A 12,048-nucleotide genomic window follows, 5' to 3' on the forward strand; every position below is an offset into this window, starting at 1 on the left:
ATGGCAAAGTGATTTTTAAAAGAATTTATTTATTTCAGCAAATAAGCATGCAATGAATGGTATTGGCATTCCAAAACCACTAAGATGTAAAATGTTATTATAAACTTACTGTACAATGGGGTTAAAAATACTTTTAAAATATCAGCAAAGGGAAAGATTTTGTTGCTTTCCAATAATTTTAGAATGCAGCAAATGACAAACTGTAATTCTATAACTGTATACTATAACTCTAACTAAACATGGTTTGTAAATGTAAATAGTAGTGTGCAGTAGTAAGCTCCCTGGTTGCTGGACTATTGAATTCCACACTCTATGAGAAGCAAAAATTTCTGTGGACCATTCATTTAGCCTTCCTTATGATTTACAATGCACATATGCCAAAGAAAGGGAGATCATCCTTTAATAGTTTGTTAAAGCAATGAGATGCACTGTAAAACTTATGTGGCTGACCTTTTCACAAATGAAATAGGAGCTCCACATTATTGGCTTAGTTTTTATGAGATATGCATAGTGTTACTATATAGAATCAATGCAGCCTTTAGGAGTTCTGACTTTTAGGAAATATGACAGGCAGGCAAATTGTTCTTTGTAAATTCATGTGAAATAGTAACATACTGAAATTACAAGTTAGTTGTTTGGCATAAGGGGGAGAAGAGGTCACCCTTGGTCTCAGCTTGTCCGACCACAGGCATTGTTCTAGAAAAAATACACTGTGTGCATTCTTATCAGCAAGTTTTCTTAGGTCAAGTAAAGGAGTTGGGCTTTAAGGTGATTTTTGAATCGGTAGGTGATAGAGTAGGTAGGATGTGGGAGGTTATTCATAAATAGGCATTCATAACAAGATGAGAGTTGTAAATAAAACAGGTTTTATTAAAGGTGTGTGTGTGTGTTTTTAAATAAAGTAGAAAATAACTAATGTAGCAAAATCTTTTGAAGAAAATTCTTTTCAGATGGCTCCATTTTGTGAAGGATGCTTGTGCTCCTGAAAATTAAAATTGTAATTTCACTATAAGGTGTTTTTGTATAAGGTTCAACTATAAGGTTCCTGTGTCTCCAAAAATTCTAAATTTTTTTTATTATGCTGGTTAAACATTAATATTCAATTCGGAAAACCAGTAGAAACAGAAATGTTGGTCCTCCAAAATGCTCTGGGATTTCCAGAAAGAGGCTGTTCAAGATAAAGCTGATGACATTGGATGTAAAGACTTCTCTTAGGGAGAAGTGATACTGTGTTTCCCCGAAAATAAGACCTAGTCAGACCATTAGCTTTAATGTATCTTTTGGAGCAAAAATTAATATAAGACCCGGTCTTATTTTAATATAAAAATAGTCTTATATTAAAATAAGACCGGTATAATATAATATAATATAATATAATATAATATAATATAATATAATATAATATAATATAATATAATATAATATAATATAATATAATATAATATAATATAATATAATATAATATAATATAATATAATATAATATAATGTAATACTTGGTGTAATGTAATATAATATAATATAATATAATATAATACCAAGTCTCATATTAATTTTTGCTCCAAAAGACGCATTAGAGCTGATGGTCCGACAGTCTTATTTTTGGGGAAACACGGTATTTCTTGGGGCACAATACTATGAAGAGGAGATTTCTACCCGGGAAGTTGTATTCTGAAGTAATTTGCTTTTAGTAAAGAACCTTAAGAGCTGGTACTATTTACATGAGAAGGAACTTGGAGAAAGATCAACTCTTAACCCTCAGTTTTTCCTTTTCTTCTCCATTTCCACTTTTAATCTTCATTTAACCAAATCGTTTACTTCTCCATCAGACATTTGTTGTATGCCTTTTACGGATGGTTCTGACTTTACATATCAATTTATTTATCGTCTTTTTTTTTTGGGAAGCGAGATATTCAAATGATTGCCTTTTTAAAACCAACAGTAAGTTTTCTTTTCTTCTCAATTTGGTGTAAGTGTTCACAAAAGTTGGAGAAAGGTTATTTTTCAGTACTTTTAGTCAAACTCTCATTTATTTTTATCATTCCATCTTTTTCTTCAGTCTCGTTGTGACCTCTTATTTATATCCTTAATTATAGGCGTTCTGTTCAGCTAGTTTTCAGATGATTCTTGAGGTTGATTGTTCTATATTTTATTTGTAGTTTTGGTGTGATCCCGGAAGACAGTACGCAGAACTAATCCATCATTTTGGATCCTCTTCTCATTCCATCTGTTTTAATTTACAATACTATATCTGTCCTGATTGAATTTCATATTTTTTCTTTTGTTTATAATGACCATAGATCCTGGTTTTATCTTTGATTCTCTGTCATGAATGCCTGTATCCCATGTAGAACTTATGAAAGATTCTATAGGTATAAAAATTACTTATATTCTCTTATTTGGTTCTTTCTCCTCAGCATTCTACTACTTCTACATCTAAGTATTTGGTAATTTTTTTTTTGTAATCATTTAGTTCAAAGTGAGTTTAATGAATATAGAATTGTGTGACAGCCCTTAAGCATTGGCATCATCCTTGATTTCCCCAGTCAGGGTCAAAAATGTAATTACTAAGTTATATTGTTTTCCTTAGATATTCAGATGGTTACATCCATTGGGATAGTGGACCAAAGTCCAGATCCATTTAAAATAGCTAGTACACCTGGAATTTCAGTGCTAAGTTGATTTACCTTAATTCCATTGAGGCCATCTGGTCAGGGAGTCAGGTTATGGCACTACCTGTTGTGCAGTGGCTTGAATCTTTACTTTGACACTTGCTGGCTGACCTTGTATAGATTATTTCTACCATCAATTCATCATCAGTAAGTTAGGGATGATACTATCTGCCTTGTAAGCTGGTTGTGAAAATTAACAGTCTATGTGAAGAACCTTGCATCTGTCTGGTATACGACATAGGTGCTCAATAAATGGTAGCTACTGTTACTATTACATATCTATTCTTTGTATACATTTTCTGTTTAAATTCATGTGGTAATGCTAATAGCCAAGATAATTTACATGGTTGTTTCAAATTAGGATTAGTGAGACTTTAAGACTTTTATTAAAATTAAAATATATTCTGGCTTTTTTCCCCTTGCTTCCAATTTAATAACTACAAAAAAATAAAAATCAGCCTGATCTTTCTTGATTTGTTCTAAATAAACACAGGATGCTTCTTGAGATTTTACCACCTTCTTGAATTTTTCATTAGTTTAACATGTACCACAGCATTGTTTTCCTAAGGAATGATGTTAGATTAATGGGACAGTGTTGAAATTGGATAATTAAGCTTCTCTTTTCAAAGATGTTGCTGTCATTCCTTGCTTCCATCGTCATTTTTAATCTTTTAATATATAATAGCTCCCTGAAACTCCCTATAGTATGACTGAAAGATGATTTTTCTAATAGAAAGTAAGTAGCCTAAAATGATTGTTCTATCACCATTGATAGGTTCAACATTCTTATTAGAGCTGCATATTCATTCTTCTTTCAGCTACATACCTTCTCCCTTATGGGTTTTTTCAAGATTCTGCACCACCTTAGAAATGTTCTGAGTAACTTGATTTTAATGTGATGTATATTTTATTGATGACTTTAAAAATAATTATCATGCATTATTGAACATTTAATTATTAAGTTATAAAGGTGATAACTTAAAAGTATCTGATTTTACATACTCAGTAAATTCATGTGATTAGAAAATTCTCTTATGGAATTCTATTTATAATTAATATACCAAGTAAAACTAATTAGAAGTATCTGAAGCCCCTAGCAAAATCTGTAATTAGACATGTAATTCATAATTAACTGACTCATCTTATTCTTGCCTTTTCCTCTCCTGTGGAATTAATCACTTGTGTTCTCCTTAGTGATACTTGTCTTCCTATCTGAGACAGTGACTAGAGTTCAGTGATCACTGTTTGTGGTATTTTTTTTAACACATTTTTGCAGGAAACGAGTAAGCTCGTCGTATCGCTTTTTATACCAAAGCGCGGGAGACGAGAATAACACATATTTTGCACCTCTTTTTAAACTAAAACACTGAAAGTTTCATAGAAAAATATCAAATAGATCGAAAGATATGAATATTTTACGGAAAGTCTAATTTTGGCGAGAAAATGTCCAAAAAGCCCTGCCTTACGACGCGATTTGGCGGGAAAATGCCCGCTTACAAAAAAATAATAATTTTTTATTTTTCAATTACAGCTGACGTACAATATTATATTGGCTTCAGGTGTACAACATAGTGGTTAGACATTTCTATAACTTATGGAGTGATCACCCCCATAAATCTAATACCCACCTGACAGCATTCATAGTAATTACAATATTATTGACTATATTCCTTATGCTGTACTTTATATCCCTGTGACTGTTTTTATAATTGGCAATTTGTGCTTCTTAATCCCTTTGACTTTTCCACCCCATCCCCCAACCTACCTCCCATCTGCAGCCATCAAAATGTTCTCTGTATCTATGAATTTGTTTCTGTTTTGTTTGTTTATTTTGTTTTTTTAGATTCCACATATAAGTGAAATCATAATGGTATTTGTCTTTCTCATTCTGACTCATTTCACTTAGCGTAATACCCTACAGATCCACCCATGTTGTTGCAGATGGCAAGATTTCATTTTTTTAAATTTTTTATGGCTGAGTAATATCCCATTGTATATATATGCCACATATAGCACATCTTCTTCATTCGTTTTTCTATCGATGGACAATTAGGTTGCTTCCATATCTTGGCTATTGTAAATAATGCTGCAATGAACATGTGGATTCATATGTCTTTTTGAATTAGTGTTTTGGGTTTCTTTGGATCAATACCCAGACGTGGGGTTACTGGGTCCTTCTTTATTTCTTGTTATAGCTTTTGTTTTAAAGTCTATTTTGTTTGGTATAAGTATCGCTACCCCAGCTTTTCTTGTTGTTTGTTTCCATTTTCATGAAATATCATTTTCTATCTGTGTGTGTGTCTTTTGGTCTGAAGTGAGTCTTTTGTAGGCAGCATATGGAAAAGTCTTGTTTTCTTATCCATTCAGCCACCGTATCTTTTGATTGGAGCATTTAATTTATTTGCATTTAAAGTAATTGTTGATATGTAGTTATTGCCAATTTACTATTTATATTTTTGATCTTTCTTTCTCCTTCTTAAAGAGCTCCCTTTAACATTTCTTGTAATATAGTCTTGAGTGGTGAACATTAGCTTTTCCTTGACTGGGAAGCTCTTTATCTGTCCTTTGATTCTAAATGATAGCGTTGCTGGGTGGAGTACTCTTGGTTGTAGGTCCTTGCTTTTCATCCCTTTGACTATTTCCTGCCAGTCACTTCTGGCCTACAGGATTTCTGTTGAGAAATCAGCTGACAGTCTTATGGGAGCTCCCTTGTAGGTTGCTAATTGCTTTTCTCTTGCTACTTTTAAGATTCTCTCTTTGTCTTTAACTTTTGGCATTTTAATTATGATGTGTCTTGGTGTGGGCCTCTCTGAGTTCATCCTGTTTGGGACTGTCTGTGCTTCCTGGGCTTGTATGTCTATTTTCTTTACCAGGTTAGGGACGTTTTCCATTATTATTTCTTCAAATGCGTTTTCATTTCCTTGCTCTCTCTCCTCCTTCTGGTACCCTTATGATGCAAGCATTGGTTTGCTTGATGTTGTTACAGAAATCCCTTAAACTAGGGTCATTTTTTGGATTCTTTGTTCTTTTTGCTGTTTTGATTGGGTGTTTTCTGCTACCTTGTCTTCTGAATCTCTGATTCGATCCTCTGCTTCATCTAATCTGCTGTTGAATCCCTTTAGTGTGTTCTTCATATCAGTTATTGTATTCTTTATTTCTAAATCGTTCTTTTTAATATTTTTTAATCTCCGTTTTTATGTTTCCTATCTCTTTGTTGAAGTTCTCCCTGAGATCATTGAACATTCTTGTAACCAGTGTTTTGGACTCTGCATCTGGTAGATTTCTTGTCTCCATTTTGTTCATTTCTTTTTCCAGAGCTTTGTTCTGTTCTTTTATTTGAGACATGTTTCTTTGTTTCCTCATTTTGGCCACTCTCTGTGCTCATTTTTATGTATTAGGTAGGGCTGCTATGTCTCCCAATGTTGGCAGGGTGGCCTTATACAGTAGGTGCCCTGTGGGACCCAATGGCAGTCTCCCTGGTCACTTGAGTTGGGTGCTCCAGCAGTGTTGTTGTATGTGCCCTCCTGTTGTAGTTGAGCCTTGGTTGCTTTTGGCACGTCAGTAGGTGGGATTGACCCTCAGGCTGATTGGTTGTGAGGACTGGCAGTGACTAACGTGGAGGAGCTGTCATGCCAGGGCTGACCTTACGGAGCAGGATTTGCTTTAGCAGGGCTCTGGTGCCTGTCCAGTCTGCCCTTTGGGTGAGTTACTTGTCAGGTGGTTGGGTGGTGATATGGCTGATGTGGTCTGAAGCTGGCCACCAGGTGTTTTGGTTTTGGGGCCTCTTGGGAGGGCTTCTGGTGCAGGACAATGTCAGGCTCTGTTTGTGCCCTTCCGAAGGCCACTTGGCATGAGGTATAAAGTGATCTGCAGATGGTTGCCAGTTGTGTTGGGCTTGGAGGTACCTGGGAGAGGCTAAGCTGTGAACTGAGGCCAGCTGCTGCTAGTGCCAAGCTTGGGGCTGCTTAAGAGGTATGGGGCACACTGAGGCCAGATGCTGCTTGTTTGGGGTTTGTGAACCTTTGAGAGATTTTAAGAAAGTCTACAGCATGAGCCAAGACAGGCCGTTTGTCTGGAAAAGCCACTGGAATCAGCTTGGGTGGGCTCGCAAGTTGGGTGGGAAGGGGTCTCAGGGAGTCACCAGGGCAGGGCAAATGGTGTTTCCTGGGTTAATGGAGACTCAGATATGGTGCCTGCCTAGGAGTGCAGGCTGGGTGGGGGTAGGGTGCAACAAAGGAACAATGGCTTCTCTCAGCACTTCTGTCTGGAGGAAAGTTGTGTCTCCAGCCTTTGCCCTAAAGCCAGACAATTTATGTCTTTCCCGTATGTCCTTGGTGCCTTTTGAGCTGCTGCCCCAGCGCTGGAGCTCAGAGTGTATGAATCTGTCAATGAATAAGTCTGGCACGGTCCTTTTAAGAGGAGCGCCTGGGACTACAGACACCCTCTGTCTCACTCAGTCACAGTCTCCTCTGGTTTTCACAGCCAGAGGTTGTGGGGACTTCTCTTCCCGGCACCGGAATCTTTGGCTGGGGAGTATGGTGTGGGGCTGGGACCCCTTGCTCCTCCAGGGGGAACCTCCACAGCTGAGATACCCCTCCCGACTTTCAACTGCCACATGTTGGTGTGGGACCAGCCCGTTCTGCATGTCAGCCCCTCCTACCAGTCTTGAGGTGGCTTCTTTTGTATGTCCGTAGTTGTAGGGCTTCCGTTCAGCTAGACTTCAAGCAGTTCTCAATGATGTTTTAGTTGTAATTTTCATGTGGTTTTGGGAGGAGGTGAGCTTTTACCCAGTCTGTCATCTTGACTGGAAACCAGTGTTTCTGGCATTCTTACAGATTCTTTGGTTTTATAGGAACTTTGTTTTTAAACTTTGTTGAATAACATTAAAAATACTTGAATCATATGCTCTATAAAGTATCACATTGAAGATTTTTGCCCACATTGTTAAATCAAGAATCTCCTTTTATCAGAGGCTGATGGCAAGCATAGCAAATAAGTAGACTTGAGCACCTTCCTGTCTTGTACTTAACGACCTGGATTTTTGTTGCTAACCTGATCAGTGCCTGCATAGTTTTGACAGAATACCCCCTGGCCTTGGGTCATTGAATAGGCCTGCTATTAATTCGTTATTTTGACAAAGAATTAAGAGTTCATTAAAGATGTACTGTATTCTACACTTGATCTTAGCCAAAAGGCTGAGAAGCGATAAGATGTACTGTATTCTAGGCAGTGTTTTTGGCTTTGAGTATAAAGAGGCAGAGTTGAAATTCAGATTATTTACCAGTCACTGCCACACTGGCACCAACCAATCAAAATAGCCATAGCACTGGACAAGGTTTTAAAGGACCCCTCCATCCTTCAGGCTGTATCAGGCTTTGCTGCTTTTGTTGCTGACTGGTGGTTGTGGTGCCATCCCGAGGCACTGTAGTGCTGCTGGAGTCTGCAGTGATGACTGCTTACCAGACTATATTAAAGAAGTGCTTCAGTACTTCAGTATAACCCTTATGGCTGCGCCTGTGTGTACCAGCTGAATGGAACACTGCCAAAAGGTGTTTAGTTCTCTGATTGTAAGAGACAGAGTTGTGTAACCTGGTTTGAGAAGTGCTTAGTGGAAGTATGTAAAAGGCACATAAGGGGAAGGATTGCAGCAGCCTTTTCTGGGAACACCAGTGGAGACTTCTATAGTGAGTAGAAATTTGCCACAATCAGATTTGAGGAGGTGATTCTAACCATGCTCAGGAAAATAGCATTTGCAAAGTCAGGCACATAAGATGGCATCGTGGATTCAGAGATTAGCAAGTGGGAGAGGTGTAAGGTGAAGATGTCCTTCTCTGACTCTTGCTTTTTAAGCCGAATAAATATATATTAAGACTATATTCATATCTTTGAAATTGTTCCATTTTTGGTAGAGAACTTCTAGACTGTCTGACACTTAGTTTCTTCAACTGTATGTAAATTATTTCAGGCATAGGAAAAGAAAGGAGAATAGGAATTTGTTATAGTTCAGGGCTGTCCTAAACATGGGTAGAGCAAGAGTGCAATTAGAACCTCTCTACCAATTCACGGAGAGGCTTCTAATGAGCAAACACAAATTCAAGCAGTATGAGGATGTTAGTTCCTTTAATGACCTAAAACTGTTGCCCGTAAGGCTTTTTGGCTGACATCATGAAACTAATTTTGCTTAATGGCTGTGGAGGCCTAAAAGTTCAAGTGTGCAGAGAAGGCAGCCAATGACAGGCTTGTCAGAATCCTGTTGCCTGTCAGCTTTTATCTGAATAGCAGCTTTTGTTTCCAGACTGTCAGGAGCAAGTATGTGGACCCCTTCAAGGTTGTATTTGTTTGTGCTTGAATAATTCAGTTCAGAGCCATCTAAATATAGCCAGTTGGCAATGGGAAACGATGTATTTTCTTATACTTGTGTAACTTAGGGAACACATCTATGGATATCTCTTCTTATTTCTGAGAGCTGTTGAAATATGGCAAGCGTTGCAGTGGTGTGAATTCTGCTTTCATTGCCAGAGTTGATGACTCATACCTTTGAAATATAATGAAGTCATATAGACAGTAGAGAAAACATTTTCTCTGTGAATGTTCAACTCAGTGAGTAATTTGAAAGTACCCACTATGTGCTAGGAATTGTGTGGAATACAAAAGTGAACAACTGGCATTTTTCTGGGTATTATGTGATTTTCTCTCTCAAGCTATCTTTAGTAAAAATGTCTTCGTGGGTGTGTGTGTGTGTGTGTGTGTGTGTGTGTGTGTGTGTGTGTGTGTTTGTGGTGTTACAACAAAGGATATGATAAAGGTTTGAGTTCCTTGTGAACAGATTATTTACTTCAAGGATGGTTTTGAAATAGTGGTTTAAGTTTTTTGATGACTTCAGTTCTACATTTTCAATGAATGTTACTTTTCTCTACTTTCTATTACTCTGAATAGTTAGAAAGGAGGAGCATTTTCAGAATATTTCAGTGACATTTTCAGTATATTATATCCCAGTATTATTTCAACAAGTGTTTAGATAGCATCTACTAAGCTCTAGGTATGAAGCTCACTGCTCCAATATGTCCGGTCTTATATCCCTCCTTGTTGATTATAGCTTGTTAGTTCTATGCAAAAGCTATTTCTACTTGATTAACATAATACTTTTTGTTCTCTTACTTCAGTTCCCTGACTTCATTGTCAAATTTATCTTTTTTCTGTGTTTCATTTGTATTTCTCTACAATTTCTTAGTTTTAAACACTTTTTTGGTTGTAAAAACTTTCACTCCTAAGTAAAATCCTAAAACTCATACAAAATTTAAATAGTTATCAATGCATATAATCCTTAAACACATTCACACATAGTTCAAAATATGTAAATTCGAAAATCGTTATACATGTTTAGTATTAAACATTGTAGAAATTTTAAGCTTATTTTCAGAAAGTTTAGGTAAATAAATAATCATTAATGCAAACAGTTCTTGAAGATAATCCTGACACACCTGTCATTTGTCAGTGTAAAGAGGACACCTAACATGATATATAGATGATGTATTACAGAATTGTACACCTGAAACCTATGTAACTTTACTATTGTCACCCAATAAACTTTAATTAGGAAAGCAAAGATGACATGCAGTCGTGGGTGCAGATTGTAGACCCTCGCACGTTCCCTGGCTGCGTGATCGCTTGCAAAGCATGTCTGTCCGGGCCTGGGAAACGCCCTTAGGCGGCAATACCCCTCCAGCACTTAGAATGCTGTTTACACCTGGAGGCATGCCATCAGTACTGGATGAATAAATTAACAAAACCTCAAACTGATTCTAGGTTTCAGGTCTGGTTCTCAAAATATTAACATAAGCATAAAAATACATACTCACTTAGAACATTTCGAACATACAGAACATATGGAAAAATTAAAATTAGCTATAATCTTTATGCTAGCGAAAGTACTGTTAAATTGTATCTCTGGTCTTTTTCTCTGTAAATGTATGTATTATACATAATTCACATTACTCAGTAGATGAGCATTTTCCTGTCATTAAACATTTTAAAATTTTATTTTCAAAATCACCTCTGGTAAGATACAGCTCATGTGCAGCAGTTTGATTAGCTTTGACTAATTAATGTATGTGTTCCTGTGACCACTACCATAATCAAGAAACGGAACATTTCTGTCATCCTAAAAGTTTCTCTTAGCCTCTTGGCAGTCAGTTCTTTCACACAACCTTTGGCTCTTAACACAATGATCTGATTGATATTTGTTACTATGGATTAATTTTTGCCTAATCTAGAATTACACATACAGAAAAATTCAGCAGAGAGTAGAGTTCCCACATATACCCTTCACATAGTTTCCCTATTAGTCATAAAGCAATTTTACTATATAATTTTAATGATTGGTTATTCCAACTTATTAACTAATCATTTGGATATTAAGGTTGTTCTAGTTCTGTGTAGTCATAAGTGAACTGTAAGTCTTTGGATTTCTTTATTATTTAGGACAGATTTCTGGAAGAGAAGTTACTAGGTCAAAAGGTTTGAACTTCCTAAGTCTCCTGTGTTTTGCAAAATTCCTTTCCAGGAAGATTTTAACAATTTGCACTACCATGAACAGTGGGCAGAGATGCCTATTATAGTACATTAGTATTATATATATATATATATATATATATATATATATATATATATATGCATATAAACTAACAATATAACACAATATGATATGTTATTACAGTATCATTTGTAGCTGTCACTGTAGTCGACATTATGCAGTAACAACCAACCTCCCAAATCTGAGTGGCTTTAATACAAGGAAGTTTATTTTTTGCTCCTGCCCCATGTCTAACATGAGTCGGGGGTCCTCTCTCTCGGAGTCATTTAGTAAACCAGCCTGATCAGACCTCCATTGGTTACGAGCTTCCCTAATCACTGCAGCAGTGGGTAGGTCTCCCAGTTGTGTACTGGTTCCCAAAGCTTGTACCTGGTGGTGTTTCACATTATGTCCGTGCAAGTCACATACTTATACCTAAGTGGAAACAGGGCAGTGAAATGCAACCCAGGTAAAATCTGTGAAGGAGAGCTGGAACAGCACAATAACTAGCATTCAAAAAACAACTCTAATGTCATTGGTGAAAATGATGTCTCATTTTAATTTGATTTTCTTTGCCAATGTAGATGAACATTTTCATAATTTCCTAGCCATTTGTTTTATTTAATCTTCCCTTTAATCTAAGCCTTATAAACGTGCTGTTGGTTTACATTTATGTTTCCAGATTTTTGATTTCTATAGTTTTGGTGAGGATGGGAGGTCATGATGAAGATATTATAGGGAGTGCAGACTTTTAGAAAATGCCTTTTCTTTTGAAGACTTGAGCAGGGCAAAGAATTGATCTCCC

At 36.6% G+C, this 12,048-nt stretch overlaps 1 protein-coding gene across 13 annotated transcripts in view; it reads left to right on the plus strand.

Annotated features, from left to right (window-relative positions):
* PEAK1 (pseudopodium enriched atypical kinase 1) overlaps positions 1–12,048 on the plus strand; it is a 348,119-nt gene that overhangs the window by 47,737 nt on the left and 288,334 nt on the right. The gene's annotated exons all lie outside the window — the stretch shown is intronic.

This window comes from Rhinolophus sinicus, linkage group LG03 (assembly GCF_036562045.2).
Source record: "Rhinolophus sinicus isolate RSC01 linkage group LG03, ASM3656204v1, whole genome shotgun sequence".
NCBI classification, from domain to species: Eukaryota; Metazoa; Chordata; class Mammalia; order Chiroptera; family Rhinolophidae; genus Rhinolophus; species Rhinolophus sinicus.